Consider the following 12,203-nt stretch of genomic DNA (forward strand, 5'->3'; position numbering starts at 1 on the left):
CACAGGGCGTCACCACGGACACAGTCCCCGGCACCCGGGGGGACCGGAGGCAATCAGGCAAAAGTTGGGGCCAGCTCGAGGCAGGGCTCCCAGGATAATCAGCTCGTTTTTAGGGCAATGGACGGAGCAAGCTCAAATCGCGTCCGCCATGCTCGGCTCGTAGCCACGCCCCCCACCCCTTGCGCCACTTTTGCATCACTTTTAAGATGGGAAAAGTGACGCAAAAGTGGTGCAAGGGGCTTGTAAATCTGCCCCCATGGTTGGGATCCCACTCAAGGGTTGGGGTCAAGGCCCTGACCTCTGGGAGATGTAAGAGATGCGCTTTAGGGCAGGACCATCCGGGATCATTCGCTTTACAGAGAGCTCGGGTTGTTTTCTTTATCTCTGATGGTCGACTTCTGGGTCTCCAGTTTGTTAATCTTTTTTTTATCCGTTTTTAAATGTTTACCTGTTCTGCACTCACCGAGAGCCCTCCTGGGGTGAACTCGGCGCTCCACAAGCAATCATTCAAATGAAAAGGGGGGGCCCTCGGCCCCCCGCACGCATGGCGGCGCGGCGACCGTCGCCCCCCCTTTCCCCATTGTTGTCTCTCGGCGGTGGGGGCGGGCCCTGGGGGGCGCGACCCACCGCCGATTGGCCGGCGGCCCCCCTGACCCGGATACAAGGTAGTAGGTCCGGGTCAGGGGGGGCGGGCTACAGGAGGGGCGGGCCGGGGGGGGGGCGTGCCCCCCCCCGCCTGGCCCCTCGGGAATAAAGAGGTGGGGAGCGCCCAGGAGGCCCCCTTGTCCCTGGACGCTCCCTCACTGAACGGTGTGCCCCGCGCCCGGGGCTTCTTTGTTTTAGTAATTTCTCTCGTTTATTTTTCAGGTGCGAATGGAGGGTGCAGTGTGCTAGATTTAGGGTTGAGGAAACTCTGATCAACTGGATGAAAGCTTGGGCTGTATTCACTGCTATTAAAGCTGAGCGACCTCCAGATTTACAGGCACCATTGGCATGCTACTCGAGCAGGATTGTGGGGTGGAGTGAACAGTATTCTGGGGAGGCATGGAAAGGGTATGATGTCAATTTCAGGAAGGCATTGGAATTTAATAGAACATTGGCATGGGACACGGTGGACTCCATGTCTTGGCATAAACAGTTCTCGGATACTGCACCCCCCCTCAGTTCTCCGGTTCAGTCAAGATGTTCTCTGCTAGACCTCAACAGCCCTTTCGGCCCCCCCAAACGAGTGAGGTGCCTGGGAAGTTTAGGGCCAGTGGGCCAGACAAAAAAGGGGTGTGCTGGGATTTTAATAGGCGCACCTGCACAAGGGCCGCGTGTAAGTTTAGACATGCATGTTCCTCCTGTGGTCACCCCTCTCATCCAGAAACTGCCTGTAGGTCCAAGCAGGGAAACACAGGTCAGAGGGGTAGGGGAAAGCCACTATAAGACAAACAGGTTAGGCCCCCCCACTCCAGTGGATGTGGTGGCAATGATTCCATGGTTGAACAGATACCCGGACCACACATCGGCCACCCTACTCCAAGAAGGTTTTTCTAAAGGCTTTAGGATCCCGGCAGCGGGATACACAGGCAGCGCGCACTGTAGAAACCAATTGTCAGTAAAGCACAATCCGGCCGTGGTGGCCGCCAAAATTGACAAGGAGCTATCTTTAGGCAGGATAGCTGGCCCTTTTACTGAAGTGCCGGTACCCAATTTTGTGTGTTCCCCATTAGGAGTTGTCCCCAAAAAAGAGAAAGGGCAATTCAGATTGATCCACAACCTGTCAGCACCTAGGGGGACGTCACTGAATGATGCCATTGACGAGGGTATCTGTAGTGTTAAATACGCCTCTTTTGATCAGGCTGTTAACTTATTACAGGCCACGGGACCCGGGGCGCTGATGGCGAAATCAGACATAGAATCAGCCTTTCGCCTCCTCCCGGTACACCCAGCGGATCAGCATCTCTTAGGCTTCACCTTTGGGGATATGTTCTACATGGACAAATGCATGCCCATGGGTTGTTCTATATCTTGCGCTTACTTCGAGATGTTTAGCTCTTTTCTTGAATGGGCCATGAGACAAGTGACGGGCCATCAGCAGGTCATGCATTATTTGGATGATTTCCTCTTCCTGGGTACAGCGGGATCTCAGGAGTGTGCACTGGCATTGCAGGAATTTTGCGTGCTCATGCGGGCTTTTGGAGTCCCGCTTGCGCCCGGGAAGACTGTTGGCCCGACCACCTGCTTAGAATTCCTCGGCATTGAGATTGATTCAATGGAGGGATGTTTTAGATTACCTAGGGACAAGGTGAACAAATTCAAAACAGCGCTACATTTATGCCTACGGAAGGATAAGGTCACCCTGCAGCAACTACAGGAGGTGGTAGGGCAATTGAATTTCGCACTGAGGATCATCCCCATGGCTCGCCCTTTCTCTCGCTCCATTACTCAAGCAATGAAGGGGCTGAGGGAGAAGCACCACCGCACTCGTCTATCGTCTGAAATTCGCCAGGATATGCTTATATGGATGGCATTCCTGGAGGATTTTAACGGCAGGGTGGTCTGGCCCGGCCCGCTCACAACATCAGCAGAGTTGGGCCTGTGGACCGATGCTGCTGGTAGTGTGGGCTTTGGCGCCATCCTAGGGAACAGGTGGGTCGCTCAACAGTGGCCGGAGGTATGGAGAACATGGGGTCTGACCACCAATATTGGCTTCCTGGAACTCTTCCCAATATGGGTGGCATTGATGGTCTGGCCCGAACACCTATGTAATCAATCAGTGGTGTTTTGGTCAGACAACATGACGGTTGTGGAATGTATCAACCAGCAGGGAGCACGGTGTCCTTTCATACTCCGTCTGATCAAAGAAATTGTTTTGCAGTGCCTTAAATTGAATGTCGTGTTTAAGGCCAAACATGTCCCTGGTGTTCTGAACAATGCAGCTGACTCCCTCTCTCGCTTCAAAATGCAGGTTTTCAGGGAGCATCTTCCTACAGCAGACCCCTCGCCAGCGCACTTCCCAGCAGTACTTTGGCAGATTGGTGCCCCAGATTACAGGACCTCGTGGTCGCTAGCCTAGCCCCCAGGACCAGGACGGCTTACGAAGGGGCGTTTTTGTCTTACTGTTCCTTTTTGGGGCAACAATGGGAGGTGCTATGGGCGCAGGAGGATGGCTTTGCGGCCTATCTAGAATGGATGCATAAGGAGGGGCGCTCGGTGGCAGCGGCAAACAGACATAGGGCAGCGGTGTCATTCTACGCTCAAGCTAGGGGCTTGCGTGATCCCACTAATACCTTTATGGTGCGTAAGGCTTTGAGGGGTTGGCGCCGTATTCAGGGCCACCATAAAGATAAGAGAAAGCCCATAGGATTAGCGCGGCTGACAGCGTTACTGGGCGCGCTGGACACTGTTTGTAGCTCGGAGTGGGAGGTACTTATTTTTAAGGCAGCATTCTCCTTGGCATTCTATGGGGCGCTGAGAATTAGCGAACTTGTGGCAGGCTCCAAGTCAGACCTACTGGGCGGCTTGCAAAGGGCTAGTGTGACGATAAGGGAGGACACCATGTGGGTGACGATTCAGAAGTCAAAGACCGACCAGGAGTCTAGGGGCCACACCATAGTCCTCCAACGGGCCCCCGCCAACCCTTGCTGCCCAGTGAGGCACGTGGAATTATTGCACGGGCAGCTGGTGGGCACAGCGGGCAGGGCACTGCTCTGTCATGCTGACGGTAACCCCTTGACCAGGTACCAATTCAGGAGGGTATTGGAGATGGTGGTCAGGAAAGCAGGTCTTGACCCTAAAGAGTTTGGCTCTCATTCCTTTAGGATTGGGGCAGCAACTGAGGCGGTGGCGGGGGGCCTCCCAGTGGAGAGAGTGAAGACAATTGGGAGATGGTCTTCTGAATGTTACAAACGTTATGTACGAATTGACATGCTGTGATTACAGGGCACTCACGCTTGGTTTGTTTCCGCTCTCTTACAGTTTCTCAGACCTGTTACGCAGGGGAGGAATTTGTCGTCGGGCACCGACAACATACATCAGCACGGAGCTGCAGCCAGGAAACAATGAAGAAAAGTTTTTGGATTGTGGGTCACTCTTATGTAAGACGAGCAGAATGCGTATTTATGTCAGGTGACAGGGGGAAAAGGGCGGCGCAACTGGGGTTGGACATCACGTTCTTCGGGAGAGGGGGGCTGTGTCTCAACCAGTTTAGGGGCTTCTTCCAGGGGCTTTTAGCGCGCCGGCAATCTCCCCCGTCAGTGGTGATACTTCACCTTGGGGAGAATGATTTGGCCACACTGGGAAGGCGCATTCTGATCGAGGAGATTATCTCAACGGCGGGGTGGATGGCCAGGACCTGCCAGGGTTGCACACTAGTATGGTCGCAACTCATACCCCGATTACAGTGGCGGGGGTCGGGACTCGGTCAGGGCGTTGAATCACTCGGTAAAGAGGATCAACACACGGTTGGATAGGTTGTTTCGAGCCCCCCTGTTACAGTCAATACCTCATGGGTGTATTTGGGGCGACAGGTATTACTTGAGGGACGGGGTTCACTTAAATGAGGAAGGGAATGTCCTGTGGTCTGACAATATCTGGGCCTGGCTAGAGGGATTTGCGAGTAGGAGGGTTTCTTAGGCAAGGGGTAGAGGGGGGAGGCCAGATCGTCGGTTAACAATGCTGGCCTGTGGCGGTAAGGTCATTATCGGTGAGCACATATTTGAGGTCTGAGGGGGCGGGCATCATCCTATGGAGGTTCCCGCCCAGGGGGAGGGGCCTGCGGGCCACTCCTAGAACTCCAGGGGCAAGGTAATTCATGCTGCAAAGGAGCGCGGGTAGGAGTAGTTCACGCTTTCCTTAGGCTGGTAGCCACCCTGCGCGCGTATACTCATGACGTCACCGGCTGGCGCAGAGTAAGGGCCCTCCTTCAGTGGGTAAATGGAGTTCAGGGCGTAGACCGGGCAATTCCCGGGGTAACACTGCGCATGCGCACGTCTCATGGGGAGGCGCAGCTTGTAGGACCTGACACCGGTAGTGACCCTGCCATATGGCCAGAAATGTACAAAAATCAAGATGAGGATGTTTAGACTCGGTTAGGAAACAACATGTATTAGAGTTTTGTTAAGGTCAGGCTCTCAAACTTGTTGATAATAATTTTGTATATAATGTCCTGCTGATTTTTGTATAAACTGTTGATCATGCAATTAAAAAACCTTTTTTAATTTCATACTTTAATAAATACGGCCGGGCGACTAGCGCCTGCCTTCCAAAAAGTAAAGACGTCTCGTGTCCACGTTCCTGGGTGTTGGGTGCCGGTTTGGGGGGGAGGCGGCAGCTAGTCGCTGACCATGTAAAATCCATTTGATAGTGGGGCGTGCCCTTTTGTAAACCCAATGGGCTTGAATTCCCTACATGGCATTTTTGAGCAAATGCTCAATGTAGTCATCGTTGTCCCTTGGACAAGTCATTAAAGTGTTGTCATACTTCACTCCTGCCCCGGCCCGGTGTAAGATGCATCATTTGTTCCCTTTTTTTCCACGTTTTGCTCCGCGGGGGAGCTCTCGACCTCTTGTGGCGGGGTCCGGCCCGCTCGCTCCGGGCTCCCTTAATCTCGCCTGGTGTAAATCGGGTTGGGTAGTATAGCGCAGAACGACAGCTAAAGGTTCTGCAATAAACACATAAATGTCGCAACCGTCTGGGCACCCTTTTCAGTAACTAGTAACAGAATTCCTTGAAGCTTGTCCCGCGGGGGTCACCGAGCCCGCCCCGGCTGGGTCATGACGTCTGCCAGTCACTCTTTCCATGAACTGAGCCCCTGTCAGTGACGCCCTGGCAGACTTTGGTCGGAGGGTGGCACCGCCCTCCTGCGGCTGCCCTGGCACTCAGCTGCGGCTCCCACGAGCTCCGGACACAGGTACAGGGGCTGCGGGGAAACGCCTGGTTTTATTAGATTCCTCCTGGCTGGTGAAAGGGCGAGATTTTGATCGATACCTTATATCTATTGATCCAAACCTCGATCTGGTCGACTGAACCTTTATTGCCTGTCTTGGAAGGAAACAGTACACCTATCTGCAAATTAGTTCACCCAAGAAAGGACTCTACTCTCAAAGATCACGGACAACTTCTAGGTTTCAAAAGTTTATTGTAAAGATATAATGAGCTGCAAATACAAGCATCTCAGAATGAGATTCACGAGATACACAGGTCCAATTACATACATGTGCTCTCGAAAAGCCCTCAGACGAGCAACAGAAATCACTAACACAAGTTCTAAAAATAGCAAAGCTATCAGCATAGACGCATATCTCTCCTTCATTTAGGTTGGAGGAAAACAAACACAGGTTAGGCGTCCCTACCCTGTTCTAGATGGTATCCCTACTTAACCAAATCCCAACCTAACAAAGGTGTCAGCAATGAATGACCCCCAAGGGAAGTCACCCACTCTAAGTCTCTTGGTGAAAACCTAAAGTTCTCCAGTCATGACCCCTCACTGCCTACCCATCCGCTCTCTAAAGGGTCCTCAGGTCTCTGCTCTAACTCCACCCAGGGGTGCTGTCCCTAATACAAAACAGTCAACAACATTTGAGACGCCCCTTGCGAAACGCCTCTCACGTGGTGCAACTTCAGGCTTTTTCCATGATGCTTTGTATTGGGCCTCAGACGTTAGAGTTGACCTTGCTTCTCAGTCTCTTCTCCGGCCCGCTGATACCCCTTAAACATTCCAGAACCCTCCTCCATGTCTGGGCCGTCTACTGAACAGGCCTCTATTCATTCACTTATAATTGGATCCCCCCTTTCCTGTTGCAGACAGATATCTGCCGCCAAGAACCCAACTCTCATAGACTACTAAAAAGGCTTGCAACATTTCTCAGCCCAGACATGTACGTGTAAATCAATGCTAAAACATTTCAGGCCTACAATATTTCACATTATGATTATAGCATTCAATTTCTTCATTTAATTAAAGCATGTTAAAACTCTTATTCTATTATTTAGAAAACATTACTCTAAATCATGGCCCATTAATGCAATGACCAAAAACGTTAAACAATCTGTGTCGTGAAAAGAAACACCTTCCCTTTTAGCTCCAGCTCTGGCCCTGAGGCCTACCACGTTCTGCGTTTTACCACAGACCATCTTATATGTTAACAGCTACACGACATAGATTCAAAATAATCACGTCTAATAAAATCATATAATGTCACACATTTCTGTATTAGTTCCACTTCTACTTAAATCTCTATATTAGCTATACATTTAGAATATAATTTCAGATACTATTAGCACTCATGGCATTTCTCTTCATGAATTATGCTCTCTATAGGTAAGTGTGATGTACTCATATATTTATATCAGTTTGCGCTCTCTCACTGGGATCAGACTGGGGGGGCGTGGGGAGATCACTCAATGAGACAGAGTTTGGTAATATCCCCCTTATTTTTCGAGGTGCCCCCCTTCTCCCCTAATTTTCACCTCTGTCTCCAGCAGTAGTGATTTGCAAAGGATGTCTTTATAGGTATTAACACCTTGTGTTCCAGTAAAAACTTCCTCTCAGAACGCTTTACGTTATTAAAAATGAGGCCTCTGACATTCTGCCCAGGGACTGGAAAATTCTTTAATTTTTAGGTTGTATGATCAGCTAATTACTGGGTCCCCGATCACTGGGCGGAGGGGTCACGTGACCCACTATGCTTTATGGGGTTGATAGAAGAGGAAATACAGGCATTCCAATTTTCATTGCTCTTACTTTTTGGTGGCGGTAAGTTCTAGTTGCTTAACTGGGGAAGAATAGTAAATGCATTCCATGCTTCAGTCTATACCTCTCTGTTGTTTAGGTAAACATCCATGCATTTTGAGACTGATGTCATTTTCATGGTTTGTGTATGTATACCTGTCCCATTTTATAAAAAAAAAAAAATCCAACTCGTTCATCCGTACCTGTTCCCCAATCGAAAGATACTTATGAGGTACAGAGTAGAAGGATCAACATTGCAAGAAAACGTGATTGAGTTTTTACATATACAGCTTATCACCTCATCACCCAGCATGCAACCCACTGAGCTACCTGGGACTTGAGGGTACACGTCGACCTCAGCAGGAGGCAGGGTAACCCAATGGGGCAATAGAACAAAGAGTTAGGCAAATAATTACCAAGCAGATGCATGCAGCTGGAGCTGAACCTGCTGAGCTAACACATGCACTGGAATGAGTGCATATGTGGCATGTTATGTACAGACCATCCGACGTGGGGGAGGGGAGATAGAGTTCTTCTTATCTGACCAACCTCAGGACTCCCCGGGCATCGGCGAGGCTGGTCTGGTTTTTAACCCGTATAGAGGGTCCCTTATATTTGACAGCATTAGTGATTGGTAATTTAACCTGAACTACCTCTATGGAATCAGTGCACGTTGTTGACGTTTCCCACCTTAAATCTCCCGATTGTATCCACCGTAGAAGCATGACATGCCGAGCCAGCCCGCCAAGGACTCGAGGCGTTAGTTACGATGGGCCCGATTCACAGAATGAATTTAAGACTAAATCCTAAACTTACTACTATTTGTTATTCACAGAATGCACTTACTACTTTCGGTATTCACAGAATAGATTTAAGACTACTAACTTTACGTCCGCACTCGGGCCGGAAATTCCGGCCCGGAGGTGGAGCTTCTGGCTTGGGGGCGGAGCTTGCGGGCCGGAGTCGGAATTTCAGGCCCGGAGGCGGAGCTTGCAGCTTGGAGGCAGGGCTTCCGGCTCAGAGGTGGGGATTTAGCCATGGCTGAAATCTCCACCTCTGGGCCACAAGCTCCGCCTCCGGGCCGGAAGCTCCGCCTCCGGGTCGCAAGCTCTGCCCCCAAGCCGGAAGCTCCGCCTCCGGGCCGGAATTTCCGGCCCGAGTGTGGACGTAAAGTTAGTAGTCTTAAATCTATTCTGTGAATACCGAAAGTAGTACGTTCATTCTGTGAATCCCGAAAGTAGTAAGTTCACTCTGTGAAGCCCGAAAGTAGTAAGTGCATTCTGTGAATACCAAATAGTAGTAAGTTTAGGATTTAGTCTTAAGTTCATTCTGTGAATCGAGCCCACAGATCTCTGCAGCAGGTGCATTAGCCCGGAGACAATCCACCTTCAAAGAAGGGTGAGATTCAATTCAAACGGATCCCGTCACAAGCACTGCCTGTGCCTCACCCTATCATCAGAGGCATCTACAGCGCGAGACGCGTGTCACTGAGACAGCTCAGAGGGCATCGCGGGCACTATGCTGGTGCCCACTGCTAGCCAGGGCAGAGGTGTGTCTGAGAGTGCGTTGAATCTCAGCTCTGGGAGAGCGTGAAGGCTGCCCCTCTTGGGGCACTGTGCACATTGTCGAAAGCGCTCTCTGCCAGGCGCTCTCCACCCTTTAGGCGCTATAAACCTATCTTTTGAGGACATGGACAAACTTTGGGAATGTAAACAGACAAAATGTGCGTGAAAGTCATAGCTGAGACAGAGAAGGGACGAGATAGTGGTACAGCGTCGGTCAGGACAGAGAAGGGAGAGACAGTGCTCCATCACAGGGCAGGAGGGCAAAGGTCAGGACAGTGGAGGGGTCAGACAGTGCTCCATCACAGGTCAGGAGGGCACAGGTCAGGACAGAGGAGGGCTCAGACAGTGCTCCATCACAGGGCAGGAGGGCAAAGGTCAGGACAGCGTAGGGCTCAGACAGTGCTCCATCACAGGGCAGGAGGGCAAAGGTCAGGACAGTGGAGGGGTCAGACAGTGCTCCATCACAGGTCAGGAGGGCACAGGTCATGACAGTGGAGGGCTCAGACAGTGCTCCATCAAAGGGCAGGAGGGCACAGGTCAGGACAGAGGAGGGCTCAGACAGAGCTCCATCACAGGGCAAGAGGGCACAGGTCAGGACAGTGGAGGGCTCAGAAAGTGCTCCATCACAGGGCAGGAGGGCACAGGTCAGGACAGAGGAGGGCTCAGACAGTGCTCCATCACAGGGCAGGAGGGCAAAGGTCAGGACAGCGGAGGGCTCAGACAGTGCTCCATCACAGGGCAGGAGGGCAAAGGTCAGGACAGTGGAGGGGTCAGACAGTGCTCCATCACAGGTCAGGAGGGCACAGGTCAGGACAGTGGAGGGCTCAGACAGTGCTCCATCACAGGGCAGGAGGGCACAGGTCAGGACAGAGGAGGGCTCAGACAGTGCTCCATCACAGGGCAAGAGGGCACAGGTCAGGACAGTGGAGGGCTCAGAAAGTGCTCCATCACAGGGCAGGAGGGCACAGGTAAGGACAGAGGAGGGTGGAGACAGTGCTCCATCACAGGTCAGGAGGGCACAGGTCAGGACAGTGGAGGGCTCAGGCAGTGCTCCATCACAGGGCAGGAGGGCACAGGTCAGGACAGAGGAGGGCTCAGACAGTGCTCCATCACAGGGCAAGAGGGCACAGGTCAGGACAGTGGAGGGCTCAGACAGTGCTCCATCGCAGGGCAGGAGGGCACAGGTAAGGACGGAGGAGGGTGGAGACAGTGCTCCATCACAGGTCAGGAGGGCACAGGTCAGGACAGTGGAGGGCTCAGGCAGTGCTCCATCACAGGGCAGGAGGGCACAGGTCAGGACAGAGGAGGGCTCAGACAGTGCTCCATCACAGGGCAAGAGGGCACAGGTCAGGACAGTGGAGGGCTCAGACAGTGCTCCATCACAGGGCAGGAGGGCACAGGTAAGGACAGAGGAGGGTGGAGACAGTGCTCCATCACAGGTCAGGAGGGCACAGTTCAGGACAGTGGAGGGCTCAGGCAGTGCTCCATCACAGGGCAGGAGGGCATAGGTCAGGACAGAGGAGGGCTCAGACAGTGCTCCATCACAGGGCAAGATGGCACAGGTCAGGACAGTGGAGGGCTCAGACAGTGCTCCATCACAGGGCAGGAGGGCACAGGTAAGGACAGAGGAGGGTGGAGACAGTGCTCCATCACAGGTCAGGAGGGCACAGTTCAGGACAGTGGAGGGCTCAGGCAGTGCTCCATCACAGGGCAGGAGGGCACAGGTCAGGACAGAGGAGGGCTCAGACAGTGCTCCATCCCAGGGCAGGACAGAGACAGTGACAGTGAGAACCACATGGATGTCTCAGTGGTGAGATTGTGGTACATGGTAGCAGAGGGTGTCTGCATACACACCAGAACATGGGCTTCTATGGGAATTCACAAGGACATATTATCAAGCCCATTATCGCTGCTTTAGCGGCAGTTTTCTGCCGCTAAACCGGCGATAACTTTTTAACACCATTCTTGATAATATGCCACATAGTTTGGACGTCTCAGGGCAGCAACAGAGGCGCAAAATTCTTCTAGAGTTAGATAGGGCAGAATTTCTGCAACCTTTTTATCGAAAAGGCCCTGCATCAAATTGTAGTACATTTGCCCCTAGTGCTTGAGCTCCAGTGTGTCTGGAGTGTGGACAAACCGCAGTATTAAATGCCATTAAAAGGCCAAGAAGCCCATGACAGCAGGATGTCCTTTGTCGACTGACACAATAGATGATTTTACACCTCTAACAGGTCTCTTGTGTGTGTGTCTGTCTGTCTGTGTGCGTGTGTGCTTGCAAACTTTCAAGGTCAGTCTGTTAAACATTACCTCTTTGGTCACAAAGTGCCTTCACTGGCTTGTTTGCTGCAGTCCCTTTGCCCTCATTAGTTGATACTGAAGCAAGGAAAGAAAGACATTTTTTTTCTTTTTATATTTTTTTATTGAGAGTTCAGCTCAAAATACAATATGCAAATACAAAGTAAAGCGTAATAGTGCAAAGTGCATAAGTGCTCAAAATGAATTCCAATTGGCAATGTGCCAAAGATATATAAATAGGCCAATCTAAAAAAAAATGCAACAGTTAGAATGTCTAGAAGCACAGATTATACATAAAAGGTGGTAATTTGCACAATTGTTCAGGTAGGAAAAGACCCATATCTAAATAGAATAAAGTGCATAAGCATTTAATATACAATAGGGTTAAGAGCATAGTAAAAGCATACACGAAAAACAGTCTTTAAGGGGTGTGCATAATGTGCTTAGAGTCCCATAACTTCTCTTCGCAAAAAAACATATATTGCACGATTTCTCTACCAACAAACTGGTTAGCCATAGCCCAGACTTATTCCCTATGGAGCTCCATCGTTTCTCAAATTTTCTAAATGATCCTGATCTTAATGCATATCTTCTCTCTAATTCTTTAATTTTAATGAGCTTTG

At 51.1% G+C, this 12,203-nt stretch overlaps 1 protein-coding gene across 2 annotated transcripts in view; it reads left to right on the forward strand.

Annotated features, from left to right (window-relative positions):
• Window positions 1–5,854: 5,854 nt before the first annotated feature.
• Window positions 5,855–12,203, forward strand: part of LOC144805118 (acyl-coenzyme A amino acid N-acyltransferase 1-like) — a 73,510-nt gene continuing 67,161 nt past the window's right edge. The window contains exon 1 of one of the 2 annotated variants that reach the window (XM_078671943.1): window positions 5,855–5,896. The gene's annotated coding sequence lies outside the window, so the exon portion shown is untranslated. Of the gene's footprint in view, window positions 5,947–12,203 lie in introns of both variants that reach the window. The other variant, XM_078671944.1, reaches the window with a different exon arrangement.

The sequence above is a fragment of the Lissotriton helveticus genome, chromosome 1_2 (assembly GCF_964261635.1).
Source record: "Lissotriton helveticus chromosome 1_2, aLisHel1.1, whole genome shotgun sequence".
Classification (NCBI taxonomy): domain Eukaryota; kingdom Metazoa; phylum Chordata; class Amphibia; order Caudata; family Salamandridae; genus Lissotriton; species Lissotriton helveticus.